Source organism: Oncorhynchus clarkii, chromosome 33, assembly GCF_045791955.1.
Source record: "Oncorhynchus clarkii lewisi isolate Uvic-CL-2024 chromosome 33, UVic_Ocla_1.0, whole genome shotgun sequence".
Lineage (NCBI taxonomy): Eukaryota > Metazoa > Chordata > Actinopteri > Salmoniformes > Salmonidae > Oncorhynchus > Oncorhynchus clarkii.
The window spans coordinates 2382251-2399793 of NC_092179.1; the positions used below are offsets into that span (position 1 = coordinate 2382251).

General features: G+C 38.6%; 12 non-coding genes across 12 annotated transcripts; all 12 read left to right on the top strand.

The window, feature by feature from the left end:
- Positions 1-375: 375 nt before the first annotated feature.
- On the top strand, positions 376-447 carry trnaa-ugc (transfer RNA alanine (anticodon UGC)). The gene has a single exon. It is a non-coding gene; the product is annotated as a tRNA-Ala (tRNA).
- A 1393-nt stretch (positions 448-1840) lies between these two features.
- trnaa-ugc (transfer RNA alanine (anticodon UGC)) lies at positions 1841-1912 on the top strand. Its single transcript has one exon. It is a non-coding gene; the product is annotated as a tRNA-Ala (tRNA).
- A 1399-nt stretch (positions 1913-3311) lies between these two features.
- trnaa-ugc (transfer RNA alanine (anticodon UGC)) lies at positions 3312-3383 on the top strand. Its single transcript has one exon. It is a non-coding gene; the product is annotated as a tRNA-Ala (tRNA).
- Positions 3384-4777: 1394 nt separating this feature from the next.
- Positions 4778-4849, top strand: trnaa-ugc (transfer RNA alanine (anticodon UGC)). The gene has a single exon. It is a non-coding gene; the product is annotated as a tRNA-Ala (tRNA).
- Positions 4850-6243: 1394 nt separating this feature from the next.
- Positions 6244-6315, top strand: trnaa-ugc (transfer RNA alanine (anticodon UGC)). The gene has a single exon. It is a non-coding gene; the product is annotated as a tRNA-Ala (tRNA).
- A 1401-nt stretch (positions 6316-7716) lies between these two features.
- Positions 7717-7788, top strand: trnaa-ugc (transfer RNA alanine (anticodon UGC)). Its single transcript has one exon. It is a non-coding gene; the product is annotated as a tRNA-Ala (tRNA).
- Positions 7789-9190: 1402 nt separating this feature from the next.
- On the top strand, positions 9191-9262 carry trnaa-ugc (transfer RNA alanine (anticodon UGC)). Its single transcript has one exon. It is a non-coding gene; the product is annotated as a tRNA-Ala (tRNA).
- A 1365-nt stretch (positions 9263-10627) lies between these two features.
- On the top strand, positions 10628-10699 carry trnaa-ugc (transfer RNA alanine (anticodon UGC)). The gene has a single exon. It is a non-coding gene; the product is annotated as a tRNA-Ala (tRNA).
- Positions 10700-12103: 1404 nt separating this feature from the next.
- trnaa-ugc (transfer RNA alanine (anticodon UGC)) lies at positions 12104-12175 on the top strand. Its single transcript has one exon. It is a non-coding gene; the product is annotated as a tRNA-Ala (tRNA).
- A 1394-nt stretch (positions 12176-13569) lies between these two features.
- On the top strand, positions 13570-13641 carry trnaa-ugc (transfer RNA alanine (anticodon UGC)). Its single transcript has one exon. It is a non-coding gene; the product is annotated as a tRNA-Ala (tRNA).
- Positions 13642-15034: 1393 nt separating this feature from the next.
- On the top strand, positions 15035-15106 carry trnaa-ugc (transfer RNA alanine (anticodon UGC)). The gene has a single exon. It is a non-coding gene; the product is annotated as a tRNA-Ala (tRNA).
- A 1399-nt stretch (positions 15107-16505) lies between these two features.
- trnaa-ugc (transfer RNA alanine (anticodon UGC)) lies at positions 16506-16577 on the top strand. Its single transcript has one exon. It is a non-coding gene; the product is annotated as a tRNA-Ala (tRNA).
- The last annotated feature ends 966 nt before the right edge of the window (positions 16578-17543 follow it).

Below are 17543 nucleotides of genomic sequence, written 5' to 3' on the forward strand. Positions count from 1 at the left end.
AGCCCACCCAATCTACCGACCTCATCCCCATATGGTTTTTATTTACTTTCTGCACTTTTGCACACCAGTATTTCTACTTGCACATCATCATCTGCTCATCTATCACTCCAGTGTTCATTTGCTAAATTGTGATTACTTCGCTACTATGGCCTATTTATTGCCTTTTTTTTTATTTCCCCCCCCCCCTTCTATTTTGTTATTGACTGTGCGCTTGTTTGTTCCATGTGTAACTCTGTGTTGTTGTTTGTGTTGCACTGCTTTGCTTTATCTTGGCCAGGTCGCAGTGGTGTATGAGAACTTGTCCTTAACTGCCTTACCTGGTTAAATAAAGGTGACATTTAAAAAAATAAGCAAAACATTTTTCTTTTGCAGAAAGGGGTTGTAGCTCAGTGGTAGAGCGCATGCTTTGCATGTATGCGGTCCTGGGTTCAATCCCCAGCTTCTCCATGTTTTTTTGCAAAGACCCAACTTCTACTTTCCAGAATGTTGAAATTCTAAGCAGGAAACAGAGATGTGCAAAATCATTTGGTCTTGTAATCTGAAGAATATGCGTTCAATCCCTGTTAGTACATTTATAGAACAGAAGTGGCATGGTTGCCAACTTTTATGGCATAATTTTCAAAAACTGAAGTTCATGTTTTCGATCCCTGTCCGTACCTGTTTTAAGAATTGCTGGTATCATTTCATTGTAGTTTCAATGGAGTGGTGTATATAAAAAGTACATTGTATTAATAGTTCACCCCTCCGCTTCCAGACTGTATATGAATGTGGGAAGCCGCCGCTGGCTGATCCCGCCCTGGCTTACATTAAAAAAAAAAACACACAATTAACCTGAATTAGGGCCAGACTAGTTACCATCATTTTCTCACATTGCCATTGAAAGTTTTTTCTATTGTCTCTTTTTGGTCCATTTAGATTGTTAATGTAGATTGTATAGAATTGTTTATTTTTATGTTATGGTTAAAAATGTTAATGTTTTACTGTGACTTGTCGTAGGCTCCTAAGTGGACCATAAGGTTAAAAACCAAACCAAATTAAGAAAACTAAACTGAAAAACAAAAAAATACAATTAAAAACTAAGTTGCTCCGCCAGAGTGTCTCTTTTGGGCCACTTTTGCTGGTCCCAAGCCCGGATAAAGGAGGAGGGTTGGAATTGTGACATAAAAAAAAACAAGAATCGACAGAAGAAAGTTCATTTGTAGTTCTAAATATATTTAGGGTGTGTTTTACTCACTTCTTGTCTCTCCCACGGAGTTATTCCTCTCTCCAACCGCGTCCATCACAATTACATGATCATGGCAAATTATGCAAATTAGGTGATGACGTCATTTAGCGACTTCTAGCGTCTTTTAGGACAGCCAATAGCTACTTTCCTTACTGAGGAGTTGGCAACACTGCTAACTTTAAACATCAGCTATCTGAGCAGCTAACCGATCGCTGCAGCTGTACATTGCCCATCTGTAAATAGCCCACCCAATCTACCGACCTCATCCCCATATGGTTTTTATTTACTTTCTGCACTTTTGCACACCAGTATTTCTACTTGCACATCATCATCTGCTCATCTATCACTCCAGTGTTCATTTGCTAAATTGTGATTACTTCGCTACTATGGCCTATTTATTGCCTTTTTTTTTATTTCCCCCCCCCCTTCTATTTTGTTATTGACTGTGCGCTTGTTTGTTCCATGTGTAACTCTGTGTTGTTGTTTGTGTTGCACTGCTTTGCTTTATCTTGGCCAGGTCGCAGTGGTGTATGAGAACTTGTCCTTAACTGCCTTACCTGGTTAAATAAAGGTGACATTTAAAAAAATAAGCAAAACATTTTTCTTTTGCAGAAAGGGGTTGTAGCTCAGTGGTAGAGCGCATGCTTTGCATGTATGCGGTCCTGGGTTCAATCCCCAGCTTCTCCATGTTTTTTTGCAAAGACCCAACTTCTACTTTCCAGAATGTTGAAATTCTAAGCAGGAAACAGAGATGTGCAAAATCATTTGGTCTTGTAATCTGAAGAATATGCGTTCAATCCCTGTTAGTACATTTATAGAACAGAAGTGGCATGGTTGCCAACTTTTATGGCATAATTTTCAAAAACTGAAGTTCATGTTTTCGATCCCTGTCCGTACCTGTTTTAAGAATTGCTGGTATCATTTCATTGTAGTTTCAATGGAGTGGTGTATATAAAAAGTACATTGTATTAATAGTTCACCCCTCCGCTTCCAGACTGTATATGAATGTGGGAAGCCGCCGCTGGCTGATCCCGCCCTGGCTTACATTAAAAAAAAAAACACACAATTAACCTGAATTAGGGCCAGACTAGTTACCATCATTTTCTCACATTGCCATTGAAAGTTTTTTCTATTGTCTCTTTTTGGTCCATTTAGATTGTTAATGTAGATTGTATAGAATTGTTTATTTTTATGTTATGGTTAAAAATGTTAATGTTTTACTGTGACTTGTCGTAGGCTCCTAAGTGGACCATAAGGTTAAAAACCAAACCAAATTAAGAAAACTAAACTGAAAAACAAAAAAATACAATTAAAAACTAAGTTGCTCCGCCAGAGTGTCTCTTTTGGGCCACTTTTGCTGGTCCCAAGCCCGGATAAAGGAGGAGGGTTGGAATTGTGACATAAAAAAAAACAAGAATCGACAGAAGAAAGTTCATTTGTAGTTCTAAATATATTTAGGGTGTGTTTTACTCACTTCTTGTCTCTCCCACGGAGTTATTCCTCTCTCCAACCGCGTCCATCACAATTACATGATCATGGCAAATTATGCAAATTAGGTGATGACGTCATTTAGCGACTTCTAGCGTCTTTTAGGACAGCCAATAGCTACTTTCCTTACTGAGGAGTTGGCAACACTGCTAACTTTAAACATCAGCTATCTGAGCAGCTAACCGATCGCTGCAGCTGTACATTGCCCATCTGTAAATAGCCCACCCAATCTACCGACCTCATCCCCATATGGTTTTTATTTACTTTCTGCACTTTTGCACACCAGTATTTCTACTTGCACATCATCATCTGCTCATCTATCACTCCAGTGTTCATTTGCTAAATTGTGATTACTTCGCTACTATGGCCTATTTATTGCCTTTTTTTTTATTTCCCCCCCCCCCCCCCCTTCTATTTTGTTATTGACTGTGCGCTTGTTTGTTCCATGTGTAACTCTGTGTTGTTGTTTGTGTTGCACTGCTTTGCTTTATCTTGGCCAGGTCGCAGTGGTGTATGAGAACTTGTCCTTAACTGCCTTACCTGGTTAAATAAAGGTGACATTTAAAAAAATAAGCAAAACATTTTTCTTTTGCAGAAAGGGGTTGTAGCTCAGTGGTAGAGCGCATGCTTTGCATGTATGCGGTCCTGGGTTCAATCCCCAGCTTCTCCATGTTTTTTTGCAAAGACCCAACTTCTACTTTCCAGAATGTTGAAATTCTAAGCAGGAAACAGAGATGTGCAAAATCATTTGGTCTTGTAATCTGAAGAATATGCGTTCAATCCCTGTTAGTACATTTATAGAACAGAAGTGGCATGGTTGCCAACTTTTATGGCATAATTTTCAAAAACTGAAGTTCATGTTTTCGATCCCTGTCCGTACCTGTTTTAAGAATTGCTGGTATCATTTCATTGTAGTTTCAATGGAGTGGTGTATATAAAAAGTACATTGTATTAATAGTTCACCCCTCCGCTTCCAGACTGTATATGAATGTGGGAAGCCGCCGCTGGCTGATCCCGCCCTGGCTTACATTAAAAAAAAAAACACACAATTAACCTGAATTAGGGCCAGACTAGTTACCATCATTTTCTCACATTGCCATTGAAAGTTTTTTCTATTGTCTCTTTTTGGTCCATTTAGATTGTTAATGTAGATTGTATAGAATTGTTTATTTTTATGTTATGGTTAAAAATGTTAATGTTTTACTGTGACTTGTCGTAGGCTCCTAAGTGGACCATAAGGTTAAAAACCAAACCAAATTAAGAAAACTAAACTGAAAAACAAAAAAATACAATTAAAAACTAAGTTGCTCCGCCAGAGTGTCTCTTTTGGGCCACTTTTGCTGGTCCCAAGCCCGGATAAAGGAGGAGGGTTGGAATTGTGACATAAAAAAAAACAAGAATCGACAGAAGAAAGTTCATTTGTAGTTCTAAATATATTTAGGGTGTGTTTTACTCACTTCTTGTCTCTCCCACGGAGTTATTCCTCTCTCCAACCGCGTCCATCACAATTACATGATCATGGCAAATTATGCAAATTAGGTGATGACGTCATTTAGCGACTTCTAGCGTCTTTTAGGACAGCCAATAGCTACTTTCCTTACTGAGGAGTTGGCAACACTGCTAACTTTAAACATCAGCTATCTGAGCAGCTAACCGATCGCTGCAGCTGTACATTGCCCATCTGTAAATAGCCCACCCAATCTACCGACCTCATCCCCATATGGTTTTTATTTACTTTCTGCACTTTTGCACACCAGTATTTCTACTTGCACATCATCATCTGCTCATCTATCACTCCAGTGTTCATTTGCTAAATTGTGATTACTTCGCTACTATGGCCTATTTATTGCCTTTTTTTTTATTTCCCCCCCCCCCTTCTATTTTGTTATTGACTGTGCGCTTGTTTGTTCCATGTGTAACTCTGTGTTGTTGTTTGTGTTGCACTGCTTTGCTTTATCTTGGCCAGGTCGCAGTGGTGTATGAGAACTTGTCCTTAACTGCCTTACCTGGTTAAATAAAGGTGACATTTAAAAAAATAAGCAAAACATTTTTCTTTTGCAGAAAGGGGTTGTAGCTCAGTGGTAGAGCGCATGCTTTGCATGTATGCGGTCCTGGGTTCAATCCCCAGCTTCTCCATGTTTTTTTGCAAAGACCCAACTTCTACTTTCCAGAATGTTGAAATTCTAAGCAGGAAACAGAGATGTGCAAAATCATTTGGTCTTGTAATCTGAAGAATATGCGTTCAATCCCTGTTAGTACATTTATAGAACAGAAGTGGCATGGTTGCCAACTTTTATGGCATAATTTTCAAAAACTGAAGTTCATGTTTTCGATCCCTGTCCGTACCTGTTTTAAGAATTGCTGGTATCATTTCATTGTAGTTTCAATGGAGTGGTGTATATAAAAAGTACATTGTATTAATAGTTCACCCCTCCGCTTCCAGACTGTATATGAATGTGGGAAGCCGCCGCTGGCTGATCCCGCCCTGGCTTACATTAAAAAAAAAAACACACAATTAACCTGAATTAGGGCCAGACTAGTTACCATCATTTTCTCACATTGCCATTGAAAGTTTTTTCTATTGTCTCTTTTTGGTCCATTTAGATTGTTAATGTAGATTGTATAGAATTGTTTATTTTTATGTTATGGTTAAAAATGTTAATGTTTTACTGTGACTTGTCGTAGGCTCCTAAGTGGACCATAAGGTTAAAAACCAAACCAAATTAAGAAAACTAAACTGAAAAACAAAAAAATACAATTAAAAACTAAGTTGCTCCGCCAGAGTGTCTCTTTTGGGCCACTTTTGCTGGTCCCAAGCCCGGATAAAGGAGGAGGGTTGGAATTGTGACATAAAAAAAAACAAGAATCGACAGAAGAAAGTTCATTTGTAGTTCTAAATATATTTAGGGTGTGTTTTACTCACTTCTTGTCTCTCCCACGGAGTTATTCCTCTCTCCAACCGCGTCCATCACAATTACATGATCATGGCAAATTATGCAAATTAGGTGATGACGTCATTTAGCGACTTCTAGCGTCTTTTAGGACAGCCAATAGCTACTTTCCTTACTGAGGAGTTGGCAACACTGCTAACTTTAAACATCAGCTATCTGAGCAGCTAACCGATCGCTGCAGCTGTACATTGCCCATCTGTAAATAGCCCACCCAATCTACCGACCTCATCCCCATATGGTTTTTATTTACTTTCTGCACTTTTGCACACCAGTATTTCTACTTGCACATCATCATCTGCTCATCTATCACTCCAGTGTTCATTTGCTAAATTGTGATTACTTCGCTACTATGGCCTATTTATTGCCTTTTTTTTTATTTCCCCCCCCCCCTTCTATTTTGTTATTGACTGTGCGCTTGTTTGTTCCATGTGTAACTCTGTGTTGTTGTTTGTGTTGCACTGCTTTGCTTTATCTTGGCCAGGTCGCAGTGGTGTATGAGAACTTGTCCTTAACTGCCTTACCTGGTTAAATAAAGGTGACATTTAAAAAAATAAGCAAAACATTTTTCTTTTGCAGAAAGGGGTTGTAGCTCAGTGGTAGAGCGCATGCTTTGCATGTATGAGGTCCTGGGTTCAATCCCCAGCTTCTCCATGTTTTTTTGCAAAGACCCAACTTCTACTTTCCAGAATGTTGAAATTCTAAGCAGGAAACAGAGATGTGCAAAATCATTTGGTCTTGTAATCTGAAGAATATGCGTTCAATCCCTGTTAGTACATTTATAGAACAGAAGTGGCATGGTTGCCAACTTTTATGGCATAATTTTCAAAAACTGAAGTTCATGTTTTCGATCCCTGTCCGTACCTGTTTTAAGAATTGCTGGTATCATTTCATTGTAGTTTCAATGGAGTGGTGTATATAAAAAGTACATTGTATTAATAGTTCACCCCTCCGCTTCCAGACTGTATATGAATGTGGGAAGCCGCCGCTGGCTGATCCCGCCCTGGCTTACATTAAAAAAAAAAACACACAATTAACCTGAATTAGGGCCAGACTAGTTACCATCATTTTCTCACATTGCCATTGAAAGTTTTTTCTATTGTCTCTTTTTGGTCCATTTAGATTGTTAATGTAGATTGTATAGAATTGTTTATTTTTATGTTATGGTTAAAAATGTTAATGTTTTACTGTGACTTGTCGTAGGCTCCTAAGTGGACCATAAGGTTAAAAACCAAACCAAATTAAGAAAACTAAACTGAAAAACAAAAAAATACAATTAAAAACTAAGTTGCTCCGCCAGAGTGTCTCTTTTGGGCCACTTTTGCTGGTCCCAAGCCCGGATAAAGGAGGAGGGTTGGAATTGTGACATAAAAAAAAACAAGAATCGACAGAAGAAAGTTCATTTGTAGTTCTAAATATATTTAGGGTGTGTTTTACTCACTTCTTGTCTCTCCCACGGAGTTATTCCTCTCTCCAACCGCGTCCATCACAATTACATGATCATGGCAAATTATGCAAATTAGGTGATGACGTCATTTAGCGACTTCTAGCGTCTTTTAGGACAGCCAATAGCTACTTTCCTTACTGAGGAGTTGGCAACACTGCTAACTTTAAACATCAGCTATCTGAGCAGCTAACCGATCGCTGCAGCTGTACATTGCCCATCTGTAAATAGCCCACCCAATCTACCGACCTCATCCCCATATGGTTTTTATTTACTTTCTGCACTTTTGCACACCAGTATTTCTACTTGCACATCATCATCTGCTCATCTATCACTCCAGTGTTCATTTGCTAAATTGTGATTACTTCGCTACTATGGCCTATTTATTGCCTTTTTTTTTTATTTCCCCCCCCCCCCCCCCCTTCTATTTTGTTATTGACTGTGCGCTTGTTTGTTCCATGTGTAACTCTGTGTTGTTGTTTGTGTTGCACTGCTTTGCTTTATCTTGGCCAGGTCGCAGTGGTGTATGAGAACTTGTCCTTAACTGGCTTACCTGGTTAAATAAAGGTGACATTTTAAAAAATAAACAAAACATTTTTCTTTTGCAGAAAGGGGTTGTAGCTCAGTGGTAGAGCGCATGCTTTGCATGTATGAGGTCCTGGGTTCAATCCCCAGCTTCTCCATGTTTTTTTGCAAAGACCCAACTTCTACTTTCCAGAATGTTGAAATTCTAAGCAGGAAACAGAGATGTGCAAAATCATTTGGTCTTGTAATCTGAAGAATATGCGTTCAATCCCTGTTAGTACATTTATAGAACAGAAGTGGCATGGTTGCCAACTTTTATGGCATCATTTTCAAAAACTGAAGTTCATGTTTTCGATCCCTGTCCGTACCTGTTTTAAGAATTGCTGGTATCATTTCATTGTAGTTTCAATGGAGTGGTGTATATAAAAAGTACATTGTATTAATAGTTCACCCCTCCGCTTCCAGACTGTATATGAATGTGGGAAGCCGCCGCTGGCTGATCCCGCCCTGGCTTACATTTTTTTTAAAAACACACAATTAACCTGAATTACGGCCAGACTAGTTACCATCATTTTCTCACATTGCCATTGAAAGTTTTTTCTATTGTCTCTTTTTGGTCCATTTAGATTGTTAATGTAGATTGTATATATATATATTATATATATTTAATGTTATGGGTAAAAATGTTAATGTTTTACTTGTCGTAGGCTCCTAAGTGGACCATAAGGTTAAAAACCAAACCAAATTAAGAAAACTAAACTGAAAAACAAAAAAATACAATTAAAAACTAAGTTGCTCCGCCAGAGTGTCTCTTTTGGGCAGCTTTTGCTGGTCCCAAGCCCGGATAAAGGAGGAGGGTTGGAATTGTGACATAAAAAAAAACAAGAATCGACAGAAGAAAGTTCATTTGTAGTTCTAAATATATTTAGGGTGTGTTTTACTCACTTCTTGTCTCTCCCACGGAGTTATTCCTCTCTCCAACCGCGTCCATCACAATTACATGATCATGGCAAATTATGCAAATTAGGTGATGACGTCATTTAGCGACTTCTAGCGTCTTTTAGGACAGCCAATAGCTACTTTCCTTACTGAGGAGTTGGCAACACTGCTAACTTTAAACATCAGCTATCTGAGCAGCTAACCGATCGCTGCAGCTGTACATTGCCCATCTGTAAATAGCCCACCCAATCTACCGACCTCATCCCCATATGGTTTTTATTTACTTTCTGCACTTTTGCACACCAGTATTTCTACTTGCACATCATCATCTGCTCATCTATCACTCCAGTGTTCATTTGCTAAATTGTGATTACTTCGCTACTATGGCCTATTTATTGCCTTTTTTTTTTATTTCCCCCCCCCCCCCCCCCCTTCTATTTTGTTATTGACTGTGCGCTTGTTTGTTCCATGTGTAACTCTGTGTTGTTGTTTGTGTTGCACTGCTTTGCTTTATCTTGGCCAGGTCGCAGTGGTGTATGAGAACTTGTCCTTAACTGCCTTACCTGGTTAAATAAAGGTGACATTTTAAAAAATAAGTAAAACATTTTTCTTTTGCAGAAAGGGGTTGTAGCTCAGTGGTAGAGCGCATGCTTTGCATGTATGAGGTCCTGGGTTCAATCCCCAGCTTCTCCATGTTTTTTTGCAAAGACCCAACTTCTACTTTCCAGAATGTTGAAATTCTAAGCAGGAAACAGAGATGTGCAAAATCATTTGGTCTTGTAATCTGAAGAATATGCGTTCAATCCCTGTTAGTACATTTATAGAACAGAAGTGGCATGGTTGCCAACTTTTATGGCATCATTTTCAAAAACTGAAGTTCATGTTTTCGATCCCTGTCCGTACCTGTTTTAAGAATTGCTGGTATCATTTCATTGTAGTTTCAATGGAGTGGTGTATATAAAAAGTACATTGTATTAATAGTTCACCCCTCCGCTTCCAGACTGTATATGAATGTGGGAAGCCGCCGCTGGCTGATCCCGCCCTGGCTTACATTAATAGTTACCATCATTTTCTCACATTGCCATTGAAAGTTTTTTCTATTGTCTCTTTTTGGTCCATTTAGATTGTTAATGTAGATTGTATATATATTATTATATTTTTATGTTATGGTTAAAAATGTTAATGTTTTACTGTGTTTTACTTGTCGTAGGCTCCTAAGTGGACCATAAGGTTAAAAACCAAACCAAATTAAGAAAACTAAACTGAAAAACAAAAAAATACAATTAAAAACTAAGTTGCTCCGCCAGAGTGTCTCTTTTGGGCCACTTTTGCTGGTCCCAAGCCCGGATAAAGGAGGAGGGTTGGAATTGTGACATAAAAAAAAACAAGAATCGACAGAAGAAAGTTCATTTGTAGTTCTAAATATATTTAGGGTGTGTTTTACTCACTTCTTGTCTCTCCCACGGAGTTATTCCTCTCTCCAACCGCGTCCATCACAATTACATGATCATGGCAAATTATGCAAATTAGGTGATGACGTCATTTAGCGACTTCTAGCGTCTTTTAGGACAGCCAATAGCTACTTTCCTTACTGAGGAGTTGGCAACACTGCTAACTTTAAACATCAGCTATCTGAGCAGCTAACCGATCGCTGCAGCTGTACATTGCCCATCTGTAAATAGCCCACCCAATCTACCGACCTCATCCCCATATGGTTTTTATTTACTTTCTGCACTTTTGCACACCAGTATTTCTACTTGCACATCATCATCTGCTCATCTATCACTCCAGTGTTCATTTGCTAAATTGTGATTACTTCGCTACTATGGCCTATTTATTGCCTTTTTTTTTTATTTCCCCCCCCCCCCCTTCTATTTTGTTATTGACTGTGCGCTTGTTTGTTCCATGTGTAACTCTGTGTTGTTGTTTGTGTTGCACTGCTTTGCTTTATCTTGGCCAGGTCGCAGTGGTGTATGAGAACTTGTCCTTAACTGCCTTACCTGGTTAAATAAAGGTGACATTTTAAAAAATAAGTAAAACATTTTTCTTTTGCAGAAAGGGGTTGTAGCTCAGTGGTAGAGCGCATGCTTTGCATGTATGAGGTCCTGGGTTCAATCCCCAGCTTCTCCATGTTTTTTTGCAAAGACCCAACTTCTACTTTCCAGAATGTTGAAATTCTAAGCAGGAAACAGAGATGTGCAAAATCATTTGGTCTTGTAATCTGAAGAATATGCGTTCAATCCCTGTTAGTACATTTATAGAACAGAAGTGGCATGGTTGCCAACTTTTATGGCATAATTTTCAAAAACTGAAGTTCATGTTTTCGATCCCTGTCCGTACCTGTTTTAAGAATTGCTGGTATCATTTCATTGTAGTTTCAATGGAGTGGTGTATATAAAAAGTACATTGTATTAATAGTTCACCCCTCCGCTTCCAGACTGTATATGAATGTGGGAAGCCGCCGCTGGCTGATCCCGCCCTGGCTTACATTAAAAAAAAAAACACACAATTAACCTGAATTAGGGCCAGACTAGTTACCATCATTTTCTCACATTGCCATTGAAAGTTTTTTCTATTGTCTCTTTTTGGTCCATTTAGATTGTTAATGTAGATTGTATAGAATTGTTTATTTTTATGTTATGGTTAAAAATGTTAATGTTTTACTGTGACTTGTCGTAGGCTCCTAAGTGGACCATAAGGTTAAAAACCAAACCAAATTAAGAAAACTAAACTGAAAAACAAAAAAATACAATTAAAAACTAAGTTGCTCCGCCAGAGTGTCTCTTTTGGGCCACTTTTGCTGGTCCCAAGTCCGGATAAAGGAGGAGGGTTGGAATTGTGACATAAAAAAAAACAAGAATCGACAGAAGAAAGTTCATTTGTAGTTCTAAATATATTTAGGGTGTGTTTTACTCACTTCTTGTCTCTCCCACGGAGTTATTCCTCTCTCCAACCGCGTCCATCACAATTACATGATCATGGCAAATTATGCAAATTAGGTGATGACGTCATTTAGCGACTTCTAGCGTCTTTTAGGACAGCCAATAGCTACTTTCCTTACTGAGGAGTTGGCAACACTGCTAACTTTAAACATCAGCTATCTGAGCAGCTAACCGATCGCTGCAGCTGTACATTGCCCATCTGTAAATAGCCCACCCAATCTACCGACCTCATCCCCATATGGTTTTTATTTACTTTCTGCACTTTTGCACACCAGTATTTCTACTTGCACATCATCATCTGCTCATCTATCACTCCAGTGTTCATTTGCTAAATTGTGATTACTTCGCTACTATGGCCTATTTATTGCCTTTTTTTTTTTTTCCCCCCCCCCCCCCCCCCCCCTTCTATTTTGTTATTGACTGTGCGCTTGTTTGTTCCATGTGTAACTCTGTGTTGTTGTTTGTGTTGCACTGCTTTGCTTTATCTTGGCCAGGTCGCAGTGGTGTATGAGAACTTGTCCTTAACTGCCTTACCTGGTTAAATAAAGGTGACATTTTAAAAAATAAGCAAAACATTTTTCTTTTGCAGAAAGGGGTTGTAGCTCAGTGGTAGAGCGCATGCTTTGCATGTATGAGGTCCTGGGTTCAATCCCCAGCTTCTCCATGTTTTTTTGCAAAGACCCAACTTCTACTTTCCAGAATGTTGAAATTCTAAGCAGGAAACAGAGATGTGCAAAATCATTTGGTCTTGTAATCTGAAGAATATGCGTTCAATCCCTGTTAGTACATTTATAGAACAGAAGTGGCATGGTTGCCAACTTTTATGGCATAATTTTCAAAAACTGAAGTTCATGTTTTCGATCCCTGTCCGTACCTGTTTTAAGAATTGCTGGTATCATTTCATTGTAGTTTCAATGGAGTGGTGTATATAAAAAGTACATTGTATTAATAGTTCACCCCTCCGCTTCCAGACTGTATATGAATGTGGGAAGCCGCCGCTGGCTGATCCCGCCCTGGCTTACATTAAAAAAAAAAACACACAATTAACCTGAATTAGGGCCAGACTAGTTACCATCATTTTCTCACATTGCCATTGAAAGTTTTTTCTATTGTCTCTTTTTGGTCCATTTAGATTGTTAATGTAGATTGTATAGAATTGTTTATTTTTATGTTATGGTTAAAAATGTTAATGTTTTACTGTGACTTGTCGTAGGCTCCTAAGTGGACCATAAGGTTAAAAACCAAACCAAATTAAGAAAACTAAACTGAAAAACAAAAAAATACAATTAAAAACTAAGTTGCTCCGCCAGAGTGTCTCTTTTGGGCCACTTTTGCTGGTCCCAAGTCCGGATAAAGGAGGAGGGTTGGAATTGTGACATAAAAAAAAACAAGAATCGACAGAAGAAAGTTCATTTGTAGTTCTAAATATATTTAGGGTGTGTTTTACTCACTTCTTGTCTCTCCCACGGAGTTATTCCTCTCTCCAACCGCGTCCATCACAATTACATGATCATGGCAAATTATGCAAATTAGGTGATGACGTCATTTAGCGACTTCTAGCGTCTTTTAGGACAGCCAATAGCTACTTTCCTTACTGAGGAGTTGGCAACACTGCTAACTTTAAACATCAGCTATCTGAGCAGCTAACCGATCGCTGCAGCTGTACATTGCCCATCTGTAAATAGCCCACCCAATCTACCGACCTCATCCCCATATGGTTTTTATTTACTTTCTGCACTTTTGCACACCAGTATTTCTACTTGCACATCATCATCTGCTCATCTATCACTCCAGTGTTCATTTGCTAAATTGTGATTACTTCGCTACTATGGCCTATTTATTGCCTTTTTTTTTATTTCCCCCCCCCCCTTCTATTTTGTTATTGACTGTGCGCTTGTTTGTTCCATGTGTAACTCTGTGTTGTTGTTTGTGTTGCACTGCTTTGCTTTATCTTGGCCAGGTCGCAGTGGTGTATGAGAACTTGTCCTTAACTGCCTTACCTGGTTAAATAAAGGTGACATTTTAAAAAATAAGCAAAACATTTTTCTTTTGCAGAAAGGGGTTGTAGCTCAGTGGTAGAGCGCATGCTTTGCATGTATGAGGTCCTGGGTTCAATCCCCAGCTTCTCCATGTTTTTTTGCAAAGACCCAACTTCTACTTTCCAGAATGTTGAAATTCTAAGCAGGAAACAGAGATGTGCAAAATCATTTGGTCTTGTAATCTGAAGAATATGCGTTCAATCCCTGTTAGTACATTTATAGAACAGAAGTGGCATGGTTGCCAACTTTTATGGCATAATTTTCAAAAACTGAAGTTCATGTTTTCGATCCCTGTCCGTACCTGTTTTAAGAATTGCTGGTATCATTTCATTGTAGTTTCAATGGAGTGGTGTATATAAAAAGTACATTGTATTAATAGTTCACCCCTCCGCTTCCAGACTGTATATGAATGTGGGAAGCCGCCGCTGGCTGATCCCGCCCTGGCTTACATTTTTAAAAAAAACACACAATTAACCTGAATTAGGGCCAGACTAGTTACCATCATTTTCTCACATTGCCATTGAAAGTTTTTTCTATTGTCTCTTTTTGGTCCATTTAGATTGTTAATGTAGATTGTATAGAATTGTTTATTTTTATGTTATGGTTAAAAATGTTAATGTTTTACTGTGACTTGTCGTAGGCTCCTAAGTGGACCATAAGGTTAAAAACCAAACCAAATTAAGAAAACTAAACTGAAAAACAAAAAAATACAATTAAAAACTAAGTTGCTCCGCCAGAGTGTCTCTTTTGGGCCACTTTTGCTGGTCCCAAGTCCGGATAAAGGAGGAGGGTTGGAATTGTGACATAAAAAAAAACAAGAATCGACAGAAGAAAGTTCATTTGTAGTTCTAAATATATTTAGGGTGTGTTTTACTCACTTCTTGTCTCTCCCACGGAGTTATTCCTCTCTCCAACCGCGTCCATCACAATTACATGATCATGGCAAATTATGCAAATTAGGTGATGACGTCATTTAGCGACTTCTAGCGTCTTTTAGGACAGCCAATAGCTACTTTCCTTACTGAGGAGTTGGCAACACTGCTAACTTTAAACATCAGCTATCTGAGCAGCTAACCGATCGCTGCAGCTGTACATTGCCCATCTGTAAATAGCCCACCCAATCTACCGACCTCATCCCCATATGGTTTTTATTTACTTTCTGCACTTTTGCACACCAGTATTTCTACTTGCACATCATCATCTGCTCATCTATCACTCCAGTGTTCATTTGCTAAATTGTGATTACTTCGCTACTATGGCCTATTTATTGCCTTTTTTTTTATTTCCCCCCCCCCTTCTATTTTGTTATTGACTGTGCGCTTGTTTGTTCCATGTGTAACTCTGTGTTGTTGTTTGTGTTGCACTGCTTTGCTTTATCTTGGCCAGGTCGCAGTGGTGTATGAGAACTTGTCCTTAACTGGCTTACCTGGTTAAATAAAGGTGACATTTAAAAAAATAAACAAAACATTTTTCTTTTGCAGAAAGGGGTTGTAGCTCAGTGGTAGAGCGCATGCTTTGCATGTATGAGGTCCTGGGTTCAATCCCCAGCTTCTCCATGTTTTTTTGCAAAGACCCAACTTCTACTTTCCAGAATGTTGAAATTCTAAGCAGGAAACAGAGATGTGCAAAATCATTTGGTCTTGTAATCTGAAGAATATGCGTTCAATCCCTGTTAGTACATTTATAGAACAGAAGTGGCATGGTTGCCAACTTTTATGGCATAATTTTCAAAAACTGAAGTTCATGTTTTCGATCCCTGTCCGTACCTGTTTTAAGAATTGCTGGTATCATTTCATTGTAGTTTCAATGGAGTGGTGTATATAAAAAGTACATTGTATTAATAGTTCACCCCTCCGCTTCCAGACTGTATATGAATGTGGGAAGCCGCCGCTGGCTGATCCCGCCCTGGCTTACATTAAAAAAAAAAACACACAATTAACCTGAATTAGGGCCAGACTAGTTACCATCATTTTCTCACATTGCCATTGAAAGTTTTTTCTATTGTCTCTTTTTGGTCCATTTAGATTGTTAATGTAGATTGTATAGAATTGTTTATTTTTATGTTATGGTTAAAAATGTTAATGTTTTACTGTGACTTGTCGTAGGCTCCTAAGTGGACCATAAGGTTAAAAACCAAACCAAATTAAGAAAACTAAACTGAAAAACAAAAAAATACAATTAAAAACTAAGTTGCTCCGCCAGAGTGTCTCTTTTGGGCCACTTTTGCTGGTCCCAAGCCCGGATAAAGGAGGAGGGTTGGAATTGTGACATAAAAAAAAACAAGAATCGACAGAAGAAAGTTCATTTGTAGTTCTAAATATATTTAGGGTGTGTTTTACTCACTTCTTGTCTCTCCCACGGAGTTATTCCTCTCTCCAACCGCGTCCATCACAATTACATGATCATGGCAAATTATGCAAATTAGGTGATGACGTCATTTAGCGACTTCTAGCGTCTTTTAGGACAGCCAATAGCTACTTTCCTTACTGAGGAGTTGGCAACACTGCTAACTTTAAACATCAGCTATCTGAGCAGCTAACCGATCGCTGCAGCTGTACATTGCCCATCTGTAAATAGCCCACCCAATCTACCGACCTCATCCCCATATGGTTTTTATTTACTTTCTGCACTTTTGCACACCAGTATTTCTACTTGCACATCATCATCTGCTCATCTATCACTCCAGTGTTCATTTGCTAAATTGTGATTACTTCGCTACTATGGCCTATTTATTGCCTTTTTTTTTTATTTCCCCCCCCCCCCCCCTTCTATTTTGTTATTGACTGTGCGCTTGTTTGTTCCATGTGTAACTCTGTGTTGTTGTTTGTGTTGCACTGCTTTGCTTTATCTTGGCCAGGTCGCAGTGGTGTATGAGAACTTGTCCTTAACTGCCTTACCTGGTTAAATAAAGGTGACATTTTAAAAAATAAGCAAAACATTTTTCTTTTGCAGAAAGGGGTTGTAGCTCAGTGGTAGAGCGCATGCTTTGCATGTATGCGGTCCTGGGTTCAATCCCCAGCTTCTCCATGTTTTTTTGCAAAGACCCAACTTCTACTTTCCAGAATGTTGAAATTCTAAGCAGGAAACAGAGATGTGCAAAATCATTTGGTCTTGTAATCTGAAGAATATGCGTTCAATCCCTGTTAGTACATTTATAGAACAGAAGTGGCATGGTTGCCAACTTTTATGGCATAATTTTCAAAAACTGAAGTTCATGTTTTCGATCCCTGTCCGTACCTGTTTTAAGAATTGCTGGTATCATTTCATTGTAGTTTCAATGGAGTGGTGTATATAAAAAGTACATTGTATTAATAGTTCACCCCTCCGCTTCCAGACTGTATATGAATGTGGGAAGCCGCCGCTGGCTGATCCCGCCCTGGCTTACATTAAAAAAAAAAACACACAATTAACCTGAATTAGGGCCAGACTAGTTACCATCATTTTCTCACATTGCCATTGAAAGTTTTTTCTATTGTCTCTTTTTGGTCCATTTAGATTGTTAATGTAGATTGTATAGAATTGTTTATTTTTATGTTATGGTTAAAAATGTTAATGTTTTACTGTGACTTGTCGTAGGCTCCTAAGTGGACCATAAGGTTAAAAACCAAACCAAATTAAGAAAACTAAACTGAAAAACAAAAAAATACAATTAAAAACTAAGTTGCTCCGCCAGAGTGTCTCTTTTGGGCCACTTTTGCTGGTCCCAAGCCCGGATAAAGGAGGAGGGTTGGAATTGTGACATAAAAAAAAACAAGAATCGACAGAAGAAAGTTCATTTGTAGTTCTAAATATATTTAGGGTGTGTTTTACTCACTTCTTGTCTCTCCCACGGAGTTATTCCTCTCTCCAACCGCGTCCATCACAATTACATGATCATGGCAAATTATGCAAATTAGGTGATGACGTCATTTAGCGACTTCTAGCGTCTTTTAGGACAGCCAATAGCTACTTTCCTTACTGAGGAGTTGGCAACACTGCTAACTTTAAACATCA